This window comes from Crotalus tigris, unplaced genomic scaffold, assembly GCF_016545835.1.
Source record: "Crotalus tigris isolate CLP2741 ecotype Arizona unplaced genomic scaffold, ASM1654583v1 scf7180000017774.6281472, whole genome shotgun sequence".
Classification (NCBI taxonomy): Eukaryota; Metazoa; Chordata; class Lepidosauria; order Squamata; family Viperidae; genus Crotalus; species Crotalus tigris.
In genome coordinates, this window is record NW_024096625.1 from 2,655,455 (window position 1) to 2,677,721 (window position 22,267).

Sequence of the window (22,267 nt, forward strand, 5' to 3'; positions counted from 1 at the left end):
GAGTGCTATGAGACATGATATAAGTAGGTATTTGTTTTTAAACCATAGCTTAGCACAATGAAGATGTTTTCTGTCTAGTCTGAGGTCAATTATGAAATGTGCGCAAACTCTACCAAGGATAACAAAATGGAATCAGCTACCAGTTGTAAATATCTTATATTTTCAAGTTTTTCTTGTGGCTATATGTTAATATTTAGATGGAGCAAAAACAAAAGAACGCCTAGTTGACACACATTGCTAGAACAATTCAAAGCCACTATGTATGCATAAGAGGTTGTCTACATGTTAAACATACAGTATGTGCAGTTTTCATTGGTATCATTGAAACTGTGCATTTTAATTTCAATGCAGCATATTTGAATTTATTATATTATTTTATAATCCATTATGCCACACAAAAATATTTGCTATTTGATGAATGTATTTTTCTTAGCTGTTGAATTACATGGAGCATTATGTGGAATGCCTTAGTGTAAAGCATATTGGAAAAAAGCCAAGCTAGAGTCCCTGAATCCCTTCTTCATACAAAGGGGTATTCTTTTTGTCTCGTATACACCTTCCTTTCCATGATACCCAAGGTGAATCATTTCAAAAATTGTTTCTGAGGCACTAAGTCTAGAACTAAGAGTATTTTATAGAGATTTGTCCCAGATAAATCAAGGATGATTCTTTTTCTACCTTTTCATTGAGTCCGACATACTTCATGACAGAGCAGGAAATGTCCACTCCATTCCACTTCCTGCTTAAATAACTCAAAATAAATCAGATTCGAAGTTGGTCTCCTCAGGCAGAAACTCTCGTCAGTATTTCATTACCACCAAACCAATACATCTAATAATATATTAAGTAACATTTTGATACCCTGTTACAATATTCAAAAGCATCTCCATCCATTCCTTTCTGTTCTTTGCCTAATGGTAAACATAGCCAAACAGCCTCATTCCAAATGTTCTTAACTTATTTAACTCTGTGCTTCCATATTTTGTCATAAGAAAAAAGTGAACAGTGTTAAGGCCATCTTGCCATCTTGTCCCAGTGCAGTTATGAGCCAGTTTTTAGGGTTAGATAAGAATATAGGCAGACGTCTGTTAGACTGAGTGCCTAGTCCAGAAATCTGTTTTTGCAGTGGCCAACCAACTGCACAAAGAGATCCAGTAGTCTCCCAGCAGATGGCTTTCAAAGGCAGTTTCTCTACCATCAAGGCTAATAGATCACCATGATTTCCAAAATTACCCAATCCTTTTTCTTTAAGCCAGCCAGCACCACACAGCATGGAATTAAAGCTAGCCAACACCACACTGCATGGAATTTCAAAACTGAATTATGTTAAAATAATTTCCTTTTGTCTTTCCTGGTTCTTCCAGGTCTTAGTTTCATTGGGTGACATTTGCTTCTAGTATTTTAAGAAAATAGCTTATCCATGTCCATTTTACTCATTCTGTGAATAATTTTGTACAGTACAATCATGTCCGCTGCCAGTCAACGCTTTCCTTTCTAGATTAAAAGGTTCAAATTGTCACAACTTTTCCTTGCAATCCCTTGATCTTCTTAGTCACCTTTCACCCAATCTTCACTGGCTCCACTATATCATTTTTGAAATGCATTGACTAGAACTGCAAAGCATATTACAGATGTAGTCACATATTGACATGTAAAATAATTAGGATATTGACAGGTCTATTTTCAATACTTCCAATACATTCCTTGTTATTTCTAATATGCTGCTGGTCTTTTCTATAGTGGATATATACTACATCAACATCTTCACTGAAATATTTATCATTACTCCAAGATCTCTTTCCTCATCAGTCATTGCTAGTTCTAATTACATTAGTTTGTATGTGTAATTAGGATTTTTGTCACCAATGCTTATCACTCATATTGAACCACATCTATCATTTGAATTGCCCACTGCCTTAAGTGCAGAGATCCCTTTGGAAATTTTTACTACTTTGGAGATTTTTACTACTTTGAGCAATTTTGTGTCATCAACAAGCTTGACTATTTCACTTGTAACACGTTTTTCCATATCATCTATCCTTTGTCCAGTCCACCAGGAAGACAACTTTTGCTACATATCAAAGGACTGATTTTTGGCTGGTTTAAGTAAAATAGTCAGGTTCACCTGCTGGAATTCATTTCATTGCAGGCATATACCTCTACTATTATTGTCTATTGTGAAGGGTGGCAGACTTGTTACTCATTAATTGTAGCCATCCATACCGTTGATTTTTACTAGATTACCAGTGGAATGGTGAAAAATTATATTGACAGCAGAACAATCAAATGTGATTCTCTCTCTCTCTCTCTCTCTCTCTCTCTCTCTCTCTCTCTCTCTCTCTCTCTCTCTCTCTTTCTCTCTCCCTCCCTCCCTCCCTCCCTCTCTCCCTCTCCCTCCTTCCATTTAAAATGAAGTTGATAAGAATTCTGGAACTTTCCACCAGGAACCACGGCTAAAAGAGGTGTTTTTTTATTGTGGTTTTGTTTAGTATTATAATGGTCTGGAAAAGACAAAACCTCAGACTGTCACTATGGTCAAAGCAGAAAAAGGGACTGAAATTGGAAAAGGAACTTCTAAAGCCAGCTTCCTTTCGAGCCAGTTTTCATACATAGCAGATGAACAGCTAAATTCTCTGTCTCTTTGACCTATACAATTTATGAAAAAATGGATTTTTAAATAAATCACCAAACTTTTACATATTTCTTCAAGCTACATTTTCCACCTTTTTCTAAATGCAAGAAAAATTGGCATGTGCAACACACAAAGACCAGCAACATTTTCTGCCAGTATTCAGGAGAATAATTCAGAAAATATAAATTTACAAATAAACTGTCCAATAGCAGTATGTTACCAATTGCAATCAGCAATTAATCTATAACCTCTCAATAGTTTTCAAGGTTGTGGGACTGTGCTTTTGCTCTGACAGTCAACGCATCCCATATCATGTCCTGCTAACCTGAAATATAGTTTTTATAATAACTTAAAAAGTATTATTTTGTATTTCTGAAAAATCTGTCTAGCAGAAAAATAAAGAGCACAATTCACAACAATTTATTTAGAACCGTAAAATAATATAAATTTAATAAAATAATATAATAAAATCTAATTTTTTAAATAAATAATGGAAATAATATCTAACTTATCCTGAAAATTTAAACCATATATATTAGGAACAATAAAGCTGATATATTGCTCATGGAGCTGCTTAACATGAAATGCCTCAAGCACCAATATACTGGAAAGGTAATAAAATAATGCAATAGCAACATAAAATATTTGGTACACAGGGATGTGCCAAATACTCCTACATGTAAATTCTTATGGAATGAATGTCTTGAGAAACTGTTGGATAGAGTTCTGAGTGAGGTTCTAGGGAAGACTAGATGTCCCTGAAGGAGTGGGAAAAGCATTGCAGTGGAGATCGCCAACCAGCCAGTAAATTCTGATAAGCACTGTCTTCCAGACAAAAATTGTGAGATTATTCATTAGCACTCCGGACAGCTGATCCTTGTAAAGAGACTGCAAAAACTAAGATATTTGTGCTTGACTCATGAGCTGAGGGCCTGAGGGTGGAGGGATTTCAATCAAGTTCACAACTGTAATACAACGTACTTAGATAAGAGATTTGCAAAAGCCTCACTTTCTTAATCATTATCAGATGCAATCAATTAACATTTAAAAGAAGAGATTTTCCAAGTGGTGAATAAACGAAATCCACTTGGTGAGTCAACATTCTTTCTGGATTAAAGGAAGAAAAAAGGGCTTTTTAAAAGCCTAAAGGCTTAACAAGAATAGGATATAAGAAAGTTTAAAAGGGATAAAAGGGACAGTAATTTTGAAAAAGAATATTTTTGTTAAAGTGCTTTTCAAATATTGGAATTAAACTGACAGATGAACCTGAATGTTATTTGTTTAACAGTAAAGAGTATAGACAATTGATGAATTTTACAATCTATAGGTAAAGGTAATATAAATCAGATTATAATTGGGCTGTAACCACAGAGTGCCATTTGAGACTAAAGTATTAACAAACCGGGGGAAAAATGGGGAAGAAAGTTTGCTTTTGGCTTTCCTTCTTATAACTGAGACACTTTCACTTTTGAAGTATAATATTTGAATGGCAATTACTAAAAAAAAGCAGAAAAAAAATAGGACAAGACAAGATTGCTAGTACCTCTTGCAGAAAGAGGAATTACATCAGGATTGTTTCCAATGTTTGAGCAACTAGACAAAAAGTTTGAATCATTTATTAATAAATTGACAGCTTTTAGAGAGAGAATGGGAAAAAATTAACATTTTATAGTTGAAAATAATAAGTGAACACAAATAGTTAACACGGCATGAGATACTAGAATTCTACCAAAGGCAATAGAAAATAAAATCAAGAGAGCAGCTGACGGCAGAGGGACATGCTTGTCAATTCTTTTCCTGTTTATGGTTGTCAGATTACGAGGATTCTACGAGGATTCCTTGGTACACTCTATGCTTGCTTGTTTTCTTGCAGACATTTCATTACCTAAACCAGGTAACATCATCAGTGCTAGTCAATACTGATGATAATGAGCGCTAGCATTGACAATGTTACCTAGTTTAGGTAATGAAGCATCTGCAAGAAAACAAGCAAGTTCATAGAGTACCAAGGCACTCTCATTTCAATCCTGAGCTACAAATATTCTCCTTTATTGGTTATCATGCTCAAAATAGACAAAAGAGTATTGATTTGAAAACTGACTTCGAAGAGGAATTGTGTACAAATGATAAACATGTGATTGCTAAATGTATAACATTTTATTGAAACAGAAGACAATTGAAGGAATGTATGATAAAGTGGACTAATATACAGATGGAAAGGAAAAATATGTGATTAAAAGGACTGAAATTTACTTGATGCCGTAATTTTAAAGAGAATTTTTATATACCCTATATTCCGGCGTATAAGACAACCCCCTAGTTCGACACCGGGTCGCAAGACCATCGACGCCGAGTCGCATGCCTAGAAAGTCGTCTTATACACCAGAAACTACCTTATTTCCGGCGTATAAGACGACTTGGCGTATAAGACAACCCCTGAGTTCTGAGGCTGTTTCGACGCTCTCAAAAGTCGTCTTATAGGCCAGAATATACGGTAATTATGTACAGCTGATATATGACATCAGAAACATCTAGAATGTATACAGGCATTTCATATTTATGTTGGAAACAGAATAACAAGAAGGGTAATTTTATCATGCTTGGTGGATGTGAAAGAAAAGCTAAAAGATCTGGGATTCAAATGCATACAGTAATTCAGAGAATTTTAAAGATTAATATACAACTAAAACCAAAATTTTTCCTCTTGGGACTGATGGATAAATAATTGGAAAAAGTCATGAACTTTGTTTTTATAGCTAATAATATCAACAAGATTATTATAAGACCAAGGATGAAAAATTCAGAAATACTTACAATGAAGGAATGGTTGGTGAAGATGATAGAACTTGTTGAGATGGCCAAATTGACCTGTATGATTTGAGAAAAGACAATATCTATATTTGTTGTTGATTGGAAACCTCTTGTAGAGGTTTTTTTTTGCATCAAACAGAAAAAATGCACTTACGATCCATGGTTTTAATGATTAGATAGCATAAATCATAGAAAGAAGGTCACAATGTAACTTTAGAAAAAAGAAAATAGAAAAAAGTAAAACTACAAATATAACTGCTGTAAATAGACTAGTTCTTTATACCTCGATTCTTTCTTTTTCTTTTTATTCTATTTTATTTTTTCTTTTTGTTCTTTAGCTCTTTTATTTATTTCTTTTTTCCTCTTACATTATTTTACTTTCTATTAATTTTTACTCTTGATTTTACTCTTGATTTTAAAGCTTTCATTAAAATTATATTACTAAATTACAAAGAAAGTTTGCAGAACAAAGAACACAATAAGCATCCTTAAAATGATGATAGTGCAGCTCCATTCATGGCCTGTAAAGATGAAGGAAGAGAGATGTCCTTTTAGACAGGAAGGTCTGGTATTCTAATCTTACAATAAAGGTACTATTAGTACTCGGGTTGATGTTTCTTGTTTGAACTACCACAAAGGGCAGGCATCAACATCTCTCCCCCATTATGGTGCGAGAAATTAAAAAGGGTCCTTTCTGAGATTCCTCTGCTAGCTAAGCTCCCTTTTATCTGACCATTGTCTAATTTATAGCTCCTCCTCTCTCTTCTCCTGCTGTCTCATTCTGTCTCCTCGTTCTTCTCTTCTTCTTCTGTAGTTCCTCTTCTTCTTCTTTTCCTCCTCCTCCTCTTGTTCCTCCTTCTGCTGTCTCATTCTGTCTCCTCGTTCTCCTCTTCTATTAATCTGTACTTACTCTACTCCTCTCTCTTCTTCCCCTCTTCCACTTCCTCTTCCTTTTCCTCCACCTCCTCTTCCTCCTCCTTCTCCAATCTCAAAATATTCTCACTGACCATAACAATATCTTGTTTCCTGGCATCCCAAACTCTACTTTCTATAATTGTTTTAATAATACTTGAATAATTCTGGCAGTACACTAATCTGTTTAATATATAGTTTCTGGAACTTAAAATGTGTGAATTAGGAATAGTATATAACTTTCTCAAAAACTATCACCTATATACTGTAAGTAGGTAAATATATAGCTACATTATAGGGAATGTCATTCTGTATTTCATTACTTCTTGGTAAGTTTGTGATCTAAGAGTACTTAAATGAGGTTGCTGCTTTATTATTTGTCTAGGGCCCTTCTTTTGCTTTGTTTGATTTTACTGTTTATAACATTATTTTATTTGGACTATCCATCTGATTTGATGTTTCTATTTTAAAATTTTATCTAGTTTTGTATATTACCTGTTGAGATTGGGTAGCTAATGAATTCAAATAAACTGTTTTTGAAAGAAATGTTTAATATGTGTCCTTTATTGAAACTTTCATCTCATAAAAAGAAATAAATAGTAATAAGTAACAGATCTTATCAAGAACTTTCTAACCAATACCCCGCTGAAAATTTTAGACAAAAATGTTCTAATAAAATAAATATATCTGTCAAATGAATGGTTTAAGCATATTACTGTAAGATCAGAATAAGAGTAAGATTGTGTATAAACAACTTAAAAGTAAAACTAAAAACTCATCTTGAAATGAAAAGTATTTTGTTAAAATATTTAAACAGCAAACTACAAACAGCAGAACATATCTTCCAGTGTATGGTATACTAGAAAAAAATCTGTATAAATAATTCAGTGATCATATTATCTAGGTATGGTTTAGTTGGAAACTTTTACCAAAACAATTTGCTGCTCATGTGCACAGTGGGATATTTTTGAGATTAAATGTCATCAACAGAACTTCAGAGAGATGAAGTTTATCCTTGCTACTCACATGGTGAGTTTTAATCCATTACGTAATGCATGAATATGGACTAGTATATGCCATAAAATCAGAATAGTGGAGAAAATACATTTGTAAATATATGCAATGCCTTAAGACAAAAGTTTAAAAATATGGGATGCTCTCTCTATTCCATTGTCTTTTGTAAACCAGTTTGGAACCAACCAGCAAGTGCTGTCATTTCTCTCATCTGTGGCATGCTGAGTACACGAATCACTCAGTACTTCCAACTAATCAATTTGAGAATGTAAAAGATGTCATTCACTCGGTGTCCTAGCTACTGGTGACCTAGGAATAACAAGAATCTCCTTGTATCAACATGTTCTTTACATCAAAGAGAATGAAATAGATTATTTAGACATCCACATTTTTAGTATGTTTTGCAAGTATTCATCTGGCTAGTTGATAAAATATGTGAATAGTTGGTAAGACGGTATGGATGGTGGTGAACTAATAGCTTTCAACAGTACCTTTTACAGAAAGTGCCTGTTTCAAAAGTTGGAACCATAGCTGTGACATGGAAGTGAAGGAAATTATTTTGAAGGCAGGAGGAGGCAGGAGTTCCTGCCAATCCAAAACAAATCGTCCAGGATGCGTAGAAAGGAAATTAAGCTTTGGTCTATTTTCAAATAAGCTCACCGAAAGACCAAAAATAATTGACTGGCAATCTAAATCAACTAATGCTGTATTTTCAAGAAGGGCTAGAACTACTTCTGAAGTGGATCAAAGACCTTCCCCTTAAAATTGCTTGACAATCCGAAGAACAAGGAGGTGCCCTTACAATTGCTTATCACAAGAGACCACCATTTAATATCTGTGGTGGAGAATATCATCATCATCACCATCATCATCATCATCATCATCTGCCTATCCCAGGTCCTTGGTAAGGACTCGATAGGTAGACAAAAATGCCAAATCCAGTCTGAACATCTGGCTCATTGTGTGATGATTATTAATAATAATAATGATGATGATGATGATGACGATGATGGAAGGGACCTTGTCATCTAGTCCAACTCCTGCTCAGGCAGGAAACCTGATACCATTTCAGACAAATAGTTGTCCAGTCTCTTCTTAAAAATTTCCAGTGTTGGAGCATTCACAGCCTCTGGAGACAGGTTGTTCCACTGGTTAATTGTTCTAATTGTCAGGAAATTTCTTCTTAGTTCTGGATTGCTTCTCTCTTTGATTAGTTTCCATCCGTTGCTTCTTGTTCTGCCTTCAGGCGCTTTGGAGAATAGCTTGACTCCCTCTTCTTTGTGGTAGCCCCTGAGATATTGGAACACTGCTATTGTGTCACCCCTTGTCCTTCTCTTCATTAAACTAGACATACCCAATTCCAGCAACTGTTCCTTATCTGTTTTAGCTTCCAGTCCCCCTGTTTTAACTTCCAGTGCTTTTTTGGTCATAGAATGAGTTCCAGCACATTTTTTTGACAGATTTTCCAAGTTTGAAAAGTAACTTTTGAAAATTTGATGTTTGGTCCATGTGGACTTGAATCGCTCTGTCGAGTGTAGCAGGTTGGTGGCAAAATCATTAAAATGGTGCATGCAGGCTGCTTGTGTGTTGAGTCAGATGCATACATACTTTGTCCACGTGGTTATGATGGCACTGCTCAGCTTGTGGCACTGCTCAACTTGTGATTGGTCATGAGTCACGTGCTGAGTGCTTACTGTGGGTAGCGACTATTATGTTTTGTTACACAACTGACATGTGTGGCTGTGTGTACAGTGATTGATTACATGCAAAAGGTAAATAATTTCTTATTTTAAAAAATTATTGGTGAATTGAAAACCTTTTTTTAATTTTTAGTGTAAAAGTGTGACCCCAAATTTAAAAATGAAAAAAATTACTAATTACTTCTCAGTCACCGGTCCTGCTAAGAACTGATTATATAATTTTTTAAATTAAAGATTAACAAGATGTGAGTTCCGGCACCTTTTTCCTTACAAAAAAAGTACTGCCCCTAATCATCTTTGTTGCTCTTCTCTGTACTCTTTCTAGAGTATCAACATCTTTTTTACATTGTGGTGACCAAAACTCGATGCAGTATTCCAAGTGTGGCCTTACCAAGGCATTGTAAAGTGGTATTAATACTTCATGTGATGCAGCCTAGCACTGTGTTGGTTTTTTTGGCAGCTGCACCACACTGCTGGCTCATATTTAAGTGATTCTCAACTAGGACTCAGAGATCCCTTTCACAGTTACTATTATTGATCAAGGTACCCCCTATACTATATCTGTGCATTTGGTTTTTCTTGCCTAAATGTAGAACCTTGCTTTTTTCACCACTGAATTTCATTTTGTTAGATAGCTCCCAATGTTCAGATCTGTCAAGATCCTTCTGTATTTTAAGCCTGTCTTCTGGAGTGTTGGCTATTCCTGCCAGCTTGGTGTTGTCTGCAAATTTGATGAGTTCCTCATCTATCCCCTCATCCAAATCATTGATGAAGATGTTGAAGAGGACTGGAACAGAGCCCAGAAGAGAGCCCAAAAGCACCCTCCATGTAGATGCAGTTCCATTGAGGATTACTTTGGATTACTAGGCTTTATATTTCGGATATAATAGTAAGTAAAACTGTATGGATAAGAATTTCTAAACCTGAGCAAATCCTTAGACTTACATGATTTATCATTCAATTCAATTTTTTGGTATATTGCTATACATAATTACATCTACAGTAAATAGATGAACAAGCCAACTACAGTTCCTCAGTTACTTAACAAAGTGAGCTTTATTTTAAACCAGAACAATGCCAATTCCAATAAGTATTAGCCAATGATGGGTTAGCATTATATGTAGCAAATAGATACACATATCAGCAGCAGATCAACAAATTTGCCCATGTCCTTCTATGAAAATTAGAGACAGAGAACATTCTTCAAAAATAAAAACAAAAAGAATCATACGTATTCTATGAGTAACTCTGATGCCTTTTTTATTTAAAAAAAGGCTTTTTGTAAAAAAAAAATTCCTAGGTCTTTTAATTTTTACAATATTCTCCCTCCAAATATTTGGGGAAATTTATCTTTTTCATGTACATGTACCAATTGTTAAAACAAGAGAAAGAAGAAAAAAAAATTTCTGGGGCCAAAAATGACATAGCAGTATACACAGTGATGGGATTCAAATATGTGAACAACCGGTTCTCTGTGTGGATGCTGCTTCCAGAAGTCCATTCTGGGCCTGGGCAACAAAAATTAGCTACCAGTTCTGCCGAAGTGGTGTGAACTGGCTGAATCCCACCACTGACTATAACAGTCATTTTGTAAACTTGTGAAATTAGTGAGATGGACAGAAATGCTGGATTGGGAAGCCATAAGGATAAATCTGGACTCAGTACTCTTCAATATTTATTAATAACATAGTCAAAGATGTACAATGAATGTTAATTGCTGTTATATAGATGAGTTTCTAATAGTGGCAAATATCTGTAGCTGTGTGTACCTTCACCTCATATAGATTAGTGGCCATTATGCTAGAAAATAGAAATAAAAATTTGAATCAACAATAGGCCAGAAATAATGGGCTGCCAATAATGAAGACAAATGCCAAGTTCTTCACTTAAGAAACAAAAGTGAAATCCACAGCTATGGAATTGGGGAGCAGGATGCTTCCCTATAATAATTCTTGAGAAAAAAAACTTGGAAACGTAATTGATCACAGGTGAGTTTCAGTTTTCAGTTTAACATAATAGCAGGAAAAAATGCCATGCATTAGGTTACATCAACAAAAGTACATTTTACATATAGGAAATAATACTTTGTATTATGTTCAAATTTTGACTTCACGTTTTAAGACATTTTAGAAAAATTTGTAGAGAAACATTGAAGGAATTGGGAATTAGGTATAATGCCTTCATGAAAAATGCCTAAGAAAGGATCAAGCAAGAATCTTTTCTTTTCCCCAGGTGAAAACTATGGAATGATAGTTTTTAAGTTGAAAGAAACCAGATACTTGTTGAAAAAGGTAAGAATGGAAGCAGTTCACAAGAGGAATGACTGACTTTAGATATGTTTTAGCAGATTCTGGCTAAGCATTTGTTAAAGATGTTTTGATCTGAACCCTGTATTGAAAGGAGTTGGACTCATAGGCTAAGTCATTTCATCCAACTTCTGATGATTCTCTAAGGTCAAGAAGCCATAATATAAAATAATGCACAAGAAGTCTTTAAGCAAAGGTATGATCTTGACAGTTCAGCAAATAACTACTACTCAATAATCCTAGAAACAATTCAATTATCCTAGAAGCTAGAAGCATAAGAATTTGAAATAAAAAAAATACCTAGTACTGAGAGGCACATCAATCCCATTTTAACTTTTTGAGTTTTTGTGCATCCCCCCCCCCAAAAAAAAAAAGAGGCAGTAAGCCATCTCAATGCAGGTGAAAGTTTGAGTTGTAGATTAAGGGGAAACAATTGTTAAGAAAACAGTTGTTGAAAGTTTATGGAGCTGGATTAGTTTCTCTTGCAGATAAGCATTTATGAAATGAAAATCTTAGATTTAAGCAACACCATCCTTTTGCCTTATTTCTTACATTTATGATTCTGTTAACAATTTTTTATTTATAATATATATTATAAGCTTACCTCAGGAAGTCAGTTTCAGGCCTTTGTCAGTCCCAAACCTTTGTTGGGAATCAAAGCTATGGACTTATAAAGGACCACTGTTAGACAAAAATGCAATCCCATTTTCAGTAAATGAGTAACACATGATAATGAAAATGTCGTTGTGACTAGGTTATCTAAACCTAATTGGGTAACATCTCAATACCTGTACTTTTTCTCTGACCAGGGAAGCTTATTTTCTGAGAAAAGAGCCAATACACTAATAAAACAGCCTTGTTCTGGGCATGCTGAATCATCTCTTATAAAGAAAATTGGGATTGGAGACAAGTGAACTTGGCCTCTGACCTGCTTGGGAGAAAATAAACATTGCCAATATTCTATTCCTAAGGAACAGGTCAAATTAACTCCTTCCTTATTTCCCATGAGCTGTTGTACCTGCCTGAAAGAGAAAACAGCAAATAGATCTGCAGACAAACAAACATCCTGGATCAACTATAATCTACACTAGGATTAGAAAAGTTGGCATATAAAAAAACCCCTAGGTTTTCCACATGTGTTTTAAGAATATGTAGTTAATACAATTTTCTTCATTATATATTATACTTCTTTAAAAAAAATACAGAACTTGACAATTCAACAAAACTTATTTAGAGGTTCACCGAAAGCTTTTCTCAGGCATATATATATATATGCCCATATATGATATGATGTACCAAATGGCAATCCTATCCTTATTGCTTTCTCACTGCATTCTCTTTTATGCAGAACAATTATTTTAAAAAATTTCTTTTTAGCAGAAATAGCAATGTCACCCTTCACATTGCATCAAAATACAAGCATTAGGTTGGAAGAAGCAGGAGACTCAAGGGGAAGGTGAGAATTGCCAGCAATGAGTACATATAGTTCTTGACTTACAACAGTTTGTTTAGTGACTGTTCAAAATTACAACGGCATTGAAAAAGGTAAAAATTTTATAATCTACACTTAATAACAATATTGGTCTGTAATTTTTATTTGTGTTAAATCAGAGTCTTCTTTGGGTATTAAGGTAATATTGGCTTCAGTCCATATATTTGGTATTTTAGCCTGAAATTTATCTGGCAAGTTAAAAAAGCTAGAATCAGACTGAAAATGTTACAAGAAGCGAAAGAAAGTGGAGGATTTGGACTGCCGGACTGGACATTATACTAACAAGCAATTATATTAACATGGCTTAAAGAGGGGATAATGCTTAGAGATAAAAAAACTATTATACCTAGAATGGTATGACCTAAAAATTGGATAGCATGCCTTTCTATGGTATGGGAACAATAAAATACATAGATACTTTCAAAATCACTTTATAAGAAATGCATTTCTTCTAGAATGGGAAAAAATAAAAGTGAAAATTTATATTAAGATACCTGGATGGCTTTCAACAATTGAAGCATTTGCTTACCCAAATTTAATTAATTATGACAAAGTTGTGACCTATAAAGATATTTTGGACAATGAAGGGAAATTGAAAGACAGACAAGATTTACTAGAACAAGGTATTGATCTATTATAGTGGCCATACTTGCAAATTCAAACGAGATATGAAAAAGATGCTAAAACAACCAGATTCTATAAAGAACAGACAGAATTTGACCAGATACTGCTAAAAATAGACATAAAACTGATTTAAAAACTTTGTAAATATTTGTTAAGCTTGAAGATGGAAGAAGAACAAATAAAAGAAACAATGATAATATGGGCAAAGAACTTTGGGAATAATATAGAATTAGAAAAATGTATGGGAAAGAAATGCTAAATTAACAAAAGCAGTGGCATATAAAGAAAACGTATACAAAATATTTTACAGATGGCATTTAACACCGGTGAGATTAGCGAAAATGTTTAAAAATACATCGAACAATGTTGGAAATGCAAACAAAAGTCAGGTACTTATTACCATATCTAGTGGACATGCCCTAACGCTAGATTTTGCTCAAAAATACATTTATGGTTGGAGAAAATAGCTAAAAACATATAGATTTTAAGCCAGAATTATTTTTGTTAGGAATAATAGGAGCAAACTATGAGAAAGACTGTAAATATTTAATTCTACATCTGTTCACTGCAGCAAGAATTGTATTTGCCCAATACTGGAAAAATGAAAACCTATCAACAGAAGAACTAATTAAGGAAATTTTAGATTGTGCAGAAATGGACAGATTGACATTAAAGATAAAAGAGAAAGAAGACTCAGTGTATTTTAAAATGTGGGATAATTTTTATTAATGGCTAGAAAAACGAGTTAGAGAGTTAAAGGAAGGTGATATGTAACATTGAATATATATTAGTAAGAAGAAGACTATTGAGTGATGAATTAACATATTGTTTATGATGATTAATTACTACTTATTGTTTTTAAATACATGAACTCAGACATGCTGTTTGCTAAATATTAAGAATGTTATTTTAAAAAATCCTAACCCTAACCCCAACTCTAACCCTGACCCTAACCCTATTCCTAATCCTATAAAAATTAATAAGATATAGATATAAAAAAGAAAAAAGTGACTCATAACTGTTTTTCACACAATCATTGCAGCATCATGTGAACAAAATTCAGATGCTTGGCAATTGACTCATATATATGATGGTTGTCACGTTCCTGGATCATGTAATCATCTTTTGTGACCTTCTGACAAGTGAAGTCAATGAGGAAACCAGATTTACTTAACAATCATGTTACTGACTTAATAGCAGCAGTGATTCACTTAACAACTGTGGCAAGAAGGTTATAAAGTGGTGCAAAACTCACTTAACAACTGTCTTCCTTAGCAACAGAAATTTTGGGTGAATTATGGTCATAAGCTGAGGACTCTCTGTAACTTCTTGACCATGCTATTTCAGATGCTAGATATGGTAACTGTCACCTTGCACTTGTCTGGAGCAGAATCTGACTTGATAATTAGATTGCTCAAGTTTTCAAGACACTTCAGTGGTTATGGTGACACTTATCTCAAATCAGTGTAGTCCTTGTCTGTTAGATGGTCCTTAATATATAATACCTAATATAGACTATAGCACCATACTTCTCAAAAAAAGTATTTTTACTTTAACACCAATGTTGATATTTTTTGTTCTGGCTTACTTACTCATAGACATTTTAATGTAGAGTGAATGTTTGTGTATAGTATCTTCTTTCATTATTGTCTCTTAAATCTGGAGTTCTGCAATATCTAATTTGTAAACCAGCACCAAGATATCATCCATTATTCTTTCCTTTTTGTTAATTGTCACAGTTTGTTCAGATTTTGCAATTTAATTATTTTAGTTTTTCCAATTGGTAACTAACTGCAAATATGGTTGGAAAAGGAAATTTGGTATGATTTCTCAATCACACCGGGATTCCTTGTTGCAATGTAACTTAACTAATGACTGAACACAAACTGTTCTTTGGTATTTTGCAAGGAGCAGGAAAAAGAAAATACGTGAACTTGAAATTGTGGCAAACTTTGCCTGAAGGTTCCAGAAAATTAACTTCAGACATTATTCAGGAAAAACTGGAAAGCAGATGGAACAGAATATAGGACATAATCAAGATGTGGAAGAGTAACAGAACCTTAATGCCATCCTAATTACATTCTCCAAGTTCTATTGTGGGAAAAGTCCCTAAAGTGCATAAACTATATGATACTTTTTAAATCACTGTTTCAAACACATCTACAGGTAGTCCTCGACCTACGACCATAACTGAGCCCAAAATTTCTATTACTAAACAAGACAGTAGTTGTGAGTTTTGCCCCATTTTACAATGTTTCTTGCCACAGTTGTTAAGTGACTCACTGCAATGGTTAAGTTAGCAACATGGTTAAGTGAATCTGGCTTCCCTGTTGATTTTGCTTGTCAGAAGGTGGCAAAAGATGGTCACCTAAGCCTGGGAAACGGCCAGTGTCATAAATAGGAACCAGTTGCCAAGTGTCTGAATTTTGATCACATGACTATAGGGATGTTGCAATCATTGTAAGTGGGAAGAATGGTTATAAATTACTTTTTTATGCCACTGTAACTTCAAATGAATGGTTGTATGTACTTAAAAATATTTCATACTGGGTGTCCATAAGGTATAGTAAAAATTTAAAAAGTCAAGATGGATGCCACAACAGTGCAATCACATAAAAAAATAGGCAGAGCTTCAATCATATTATCATTCCCATCTTAACTTTTTTATTATAATTGGTGTACATCCATCTTACAGTTGTGGAGATAAGTCTTAAGGGGACTACAGATATCCTCGACTTATGACTACAGTTGGGACCAGAATTTTTGTTGCTAAGCAAGGTGGTTGTTAATCAAGTTGAACTCTTTTCCCCACAAATGTTAAGTGAGCAGTTGTTATGTGAATCACACAGTAATAAAGAGTTAAGTGGTAGCAGTTGTTGTGTGAATCACACAGTAATAAAGCAAATTTGGCTTCTTCCATGAAGCCAGCTAGGAATGTTGCAAATGGTGATTACGTGACTTTGGGATGCTGTGACCACGGTAAATACATGCCGGTGGCCAAGAACCCAGATTTTGATCAAATGTCCATGTGAACATTGCAGCAGTCGTGTGAGGAATGATTGTAAGTTACTTTTTTCAGTGTTCTAACTTTGAATGGTCACTACACAAATTAGCGTGAGTCAAGGTTTGTCTCTATTCAAAAACTGTTCCAGAACAAAAATGAAAACCATGTCTTGAACCTCAGGAAAGAAGACAGTATTAGGACGAGACTGAGGTTGGCTCCATCCATTCACCATAGCTTAAAAAGGAAAGATATAATCAGTTGTGAACGTTGCTGATAATAAAGTCTATCTCAATGATTGTAGCTTTCTTATGGAGCCTGTTTACTGGACAACCTTATGGGGCTGAGCCCTTGTCACACTTAATGGGAAAAAAATTTTATAGTAAGTCATAATTTAGTTTGTTTGAATAATATAATTTTTATTGAGTAGCATACTGTGTTTTAATACTAGAAAAAAATATTTTAATTGTACTCATAATTGTATTCTCAATTTTAATATCCATTAAATTTAAAATAAAAATGCTGTACATCCTGCAACGGATGGTATATTTGCCTTGGTACTGTATGCTAGCTTCCATGAAGCAAATAAAAGTTGTAGAAAAATTACTGAAAACTGGAAGAAACTGTTTTCTGTACTTTATCTAAACTTTATCCACACAGCATAGCTGATCTGATTATTAAAGGAAATAAAAAGAAGAAATCTCCATTCACAGCTTCTCAAAGTAATGTCCAGTTTTGTTGCAAACATGGTTTTGCTGTTATTAAATGGATGTATTATTAATTATAAACATTTCTTGCTGGCTTGTAGCAGAGATCTAAAATTTTGTCTCAGTTAGTGGAAAGCAAGACTTGTTTTACAGATGTTTTTCAACTTATATAATGATAGTATGTTTAATAGGAAGTTATTTATCTCTTACTAATCTCTTACTAATGCTTCCACAACAGAAATAAGACTGTGAAATACTTGATTTTATCATTAGTTTATGGATGCACAAAGAATATGTAAGAATAAATTATGAGGTCCCAAAGATCATGCCTTAAGAAGCCTGATGGGGGAAGCCTGGGACTTGCACCATTACAAAAACATGTTTCTTATACTTGGAGAAAACTGAGAATACTTTCCCATGTATTTGCTTAAGTCTTCTGAAAGACACAACTATTTGATGCTTTGAAAAGATGTATTTATTTGCACTCCAGAATGTTACAAAGCACTTTGCTTTTGCTCAAACCACATTTACACATCCTTTTTAGATATAAAAATTTAGATTTAATATTCATGAAATGTCTTATGTGAATCCAAAGATTGTGATTTGCTCAAACTAGAAACAAGGGGAAATATGAATCGAGACTCAATCCCCTCTTTGTCACCTTGGCTTCTCTACCAATCTATCTTCTCTGTCTAGAAACCAAAAGTGATTATTGGATTCTCATTTGCACTCATTTTGATATGTTTCAGATTCTAGTATGATTCCAATCATTCTTCTTTGTAAACAAATGCCATTCACTTGGATGGATCTCAACTAAACATAAAGTGGGAGATCAAATTACATCTACCATTTTTTTTAAATCCAAGAAATGTATTAGGAAAGAAGAATTTAGATTAGGAGTGAAGCACTGGGAAAAGGGGCTTTTATATTGTTCCTTCTGATTTATAGCCCAATTTTAAAGCTGCTGTAGCTATAGTGTATTGATTGCTTTCAAACATAACTCTGTGGTAGATCTATATAGAATGTATAGTATCTTTCTCTTTCCATTTAGTTTTTAATCTGAATCTTTGTATGCTCTTCAATTAAATAATGAACCACCACAATGTACAAGAAGTGATCATGATTTGGACATTGTATCCAATTTGCTAATTTGGTATATTTTCCTGAATAGCTATGTTCTAGATACCAGAGTACTTAAGGCAGGTATAAAAAGGAATTTAAGTTATTTATTGATTATTTCACCTGAACGATGTTTTCCACAGGAGAAACATAAATTTTATTTTTCTGAAAGGTAGATGGCTGTCGTGAAATGGCTTTTTGTGAAAAAGGTGGAAAATAAACAAAGTTATTTATATCCAGTGGGTATAAAAGAGAATGAAAAATATTTCTATTCTTTTTCTAAGATTTCAGGCTTCCTAAAATAAATAATGATGCAATTGTAATTATTCATGTTTACTTAGATAAACTTTCTACTATTTTCAGTGGAACTGGCATATAAAATTTTACTTTACAATATTTCTAAAGCATTGATTAAAATAATTCCTATTTTTTAAAAAAAAATAACTAAAAGGTGGTTTAGGCTTCAATTCCATCTTCACACTTTTTGAAGAAAAATCTATTAAACACAGAAATACGTTGTACAGGACACAACTATATACAAAATTCCTAACCTCTGAGATTCCTTTGTCTGTATTTAATAGAAAAAATAAGATGTCCCCTTGAAGACATCAAAACCTGAAATAGTTCCTAATTTTTCACTTTTCTGTGTAAAGAGCTTTTGATTCTTTAATAACAATTTTAAAAAAAAACCTGAACACAAACAAGAGTCAATAATTTCTGACTAAGTTTGAGGGAAGGGGACAGTTAAAAAACACTCTATTTTTTTTCGGTTTCCATCAATTATCGATGTGAAACCACGACACTGAGCAGGCTCGATTATCTGATGCTCAGCAGTGGGCACAATAATTTCTCTTCCTTTCTACACATCAGGCATTTTTCACTGGGGGAGGGGAATTTTCTCCTGTACTGTGACTGAAGCTGAGATTAACAGTAGGTTTTGGCACAGCGAATACCACTTTTAAAATTATATAGTGACTTTATCGTGCTAAAACACGTTTGTTTTCACACCATTGTCATGGATGAGCTCAGCAGGGCAATGTGAAGAGAATAATGGTTTAGTCAGTTTCAGAGTTAGCAAAGAGAACACAAAACAATGTACTTATATTGATGCAGATGTAAATAATGCCATTTACAATTTTTTGACAATGGAATAATAGTTTGTTTTTAATAATTGTCTGGTGATTATTGTAGCTTGGCAAGCTTCCTTCCAATCAATTCTATAGAGACAAAGAATGCATAACCTTAGATGCCTTTGTGAGTCCACATTTATCTATTGTGCAGCAGTTTGAGAATGCTTCAAGACATTCCTGAGAAGTTTAAAATCAGCACATTTTTCTGAACCTAGTAGAGCCACAAAAAGTACAGAAAAGTCTGTAATTATTTTGCCTGCATTTTTTAAAATTCTGCAATTAGAAAGAAATCCATTAGGTAATAAGCTAACAATTTGAAAATAAAAAATTACAAGAACTGCTTGTAAATATCCAACAATACGACTCTATTAAATCGAACAAACTTTAATTATGTATTTTTAAGATTTCACTATCTGTACAATGTATACATGAGTTTTTATTTTTCCTGATAAAATTTGATGTCACTTTAACAGAAAAAAAGAATGAAAATGTTTTCAGAAATAAGCTCAGGTGAATTTAGGACTGCACTATCTCTAAACATGTCAGGCTATAATACCTATTTAGCCATAATATTTGCCCTATCAGAGTAGACAGTTTACTCATACAGTAGACAAAAAATTTTCTATTATGTAAATATATCAGAATGCCTACAATATTTTTCCAGTATTGTAAAATAATAAATTATTTTTTTCAGAATGGAAACAAAAAGTTTTACATGTATTTCATTACATTTTTTTCAATATCTGATCCTATTTTGTCAAAATGTTTTCTTTAAATTCTTTGCAGCCCTAAAAACCACTCCTATTTCTCCTATTCATCTGAAAGATTATCAAGTGCTTCCAGCAACATGCATTTCAATAGAATTTCAGGTAGAATAATTCAATCTGCAGCAGTTCTGCTTACTTTTAAAATACATGAATGTTATGTTTTGAAACTGCCAAAATAATTAATTTTTATTGGAAGGAAGGGAAGTATGGGTTAGTGGCTACCACATCTGTTTAAGACTTGGATTCAAGTGTCTGCTGCCCCTTAAACTTGCCGACTAATCAGACCAAATCATGAACTGTCTGGCTAACCTCTCTCATGGGATTATTGTAAGAATCAGGTCAAAGGAGGGAAAAGAAACATTTTCTAGAAATTTGTAAAATTTATATCCTATCCCAGAATGAAAATTCTCAGAGCAACATAGGGATAAAAACAAACAAAATTACAATAACTAATACAACTAATATGACTAATAAGCTCATTAATTCAAATTCTATAGCATTAGATCATTATAATAAAATACAAGGAACAAAATGCACTTGGCTAAACAATATTAAATTATGATGTTGATGAGAAGAACTTGAGAAATAGACATTTATCAGTCTGATAATGGAAAGAAACTAAAGTTAGTTGCAGGAATTTCTCTGGAAATAGTATATCATAACTATGTATGCCACTGATATCAAACAATAGTGAGCAGCAAATAAAAAATTGTTTAATCATTAAGCAAGTTAATCTAAACAACATCCAGTGACATTTTTTATTTGTTCTGTTTATCTACCAAGTTCTGCTACCGTTAAAAGCTAAAGTGAACTTAAAAATCATTGTGCCCCTTAAACAGGGCATTGTTTATGAAATCAACTATTTCTGCAATCAATCCTAAGTCAGAATTCAAAGTGCACTGAAATTAAAGGACAAATTAAATAAGATGTCATTCGATTATGTGAGTAGTTTTTTTAAAAAGGAAATTCCTTTTAAAATGAGACTGATCCAAAATGGGACATAAGAGATAGAGATTTTAAGGTCTTCTGTGAGATCTTACTTGTAGAAGAGTTTATACTGGAATGGAAAAAAGCATTTTAAAAAAATATATACATAATAGGTATATCACAGGCACAATGATCAAGGACTACAACAAGAGGCAAATAGTTAAAGACCCCAACTTAGTATGAATAAATTCCTTGCTGTTTGTATGAATATCATTCCACTATAATTCAGACTCTAGTTTCCAGGTTTTTACATCATGAACAACTGGGGAAAAAATAAATTGATTTAGATCAGATAAACTGATTTCCCTCAATGGAAAAAGTTCAGTGTAAAACAACGTGCATTTAAACAAATATTATGGGTACCATTCAGACAAACTTAGGTAGATTCCTGGGTTTCCCATTAAAACCAGCATAGTCTAAAGATAATTATCATTTGGCCCATGTTTATAGCTACATAAAATATAATAACAATTTGTGGCATAAACACAGATCTTGAAAGTACAATCACACAAATGTCACTAAGAAGCTATACCTAAGAACATTTGCCATTTGATCATGCAATAAATAAAATAAGTTCATTGGTTTTTTTACATAATTTTAAATATTTCATGCCAGCAATATCAACTTTCTAGAAAGTAATACTTATCTAGTATTAGCATTAAGGAATATTCAAATGAAGAAAAGTAAATTAGTGAAACTCTATAAATGAAACCTGAACTCTCTTCTAACCAAAAACTGGTAAGCCACCATATATGGCAGGGGAGGACTTCTGATGTTTGAGAACCACAGTGGAGAGATTCATGAGCTGGAAATGTCTGAGGATTTGACTTGGGTTGTAAGATAACTTTTTTATTTTAAATAAAAATAAAAAATTAAGTTCTGTGTAAAATGAGCCTCTTTTTAATAGCAATTTGCCTCCAAATTTCAGCAGTGGAATCTGGCAAGGCTCTGAAAATTGGGGAAAAATGGGTCCCAATCCTCATACTCTACTTTTGTATCTGTACTATGACAAGGACCTTAAACATAAAACTGTTAAACCAAAATAACAATTATGCAGAATTGTTT

At 33.5% G+C, this 22,267-nt stretch overlaps 1 protein-coding gene across 8 annotated transcripts in view; it reads right to left on the reverse strand.

The window, feature by feature from the left end:
• The window catches only part of CREB5 (cAMP responsive element binding protein 5), a 293,130-nt gene that overhangs the window by 260,791 nt on the left and 10,072 nt on the right, over window positions 1-22,267 (reverse strand). For 6 of the 8 annotated variants that reach the window (XR_005556490.1, XM_039341996.1, XM_039341995.1 and 3 more), the window contains exon 2: window positions 5,447-5,500. The exons of the other annotated variants lie outside the window; for them this stretch is intronic. The gene's annotated coding sequence lies outside the window, so the exon portion shown is untranslated. The remainder of the gene's footprint in view (window positions 1-5,446; window positions 5,501-22,267) is intronic. 8 annotated transcript variants of the gene reach the window in all.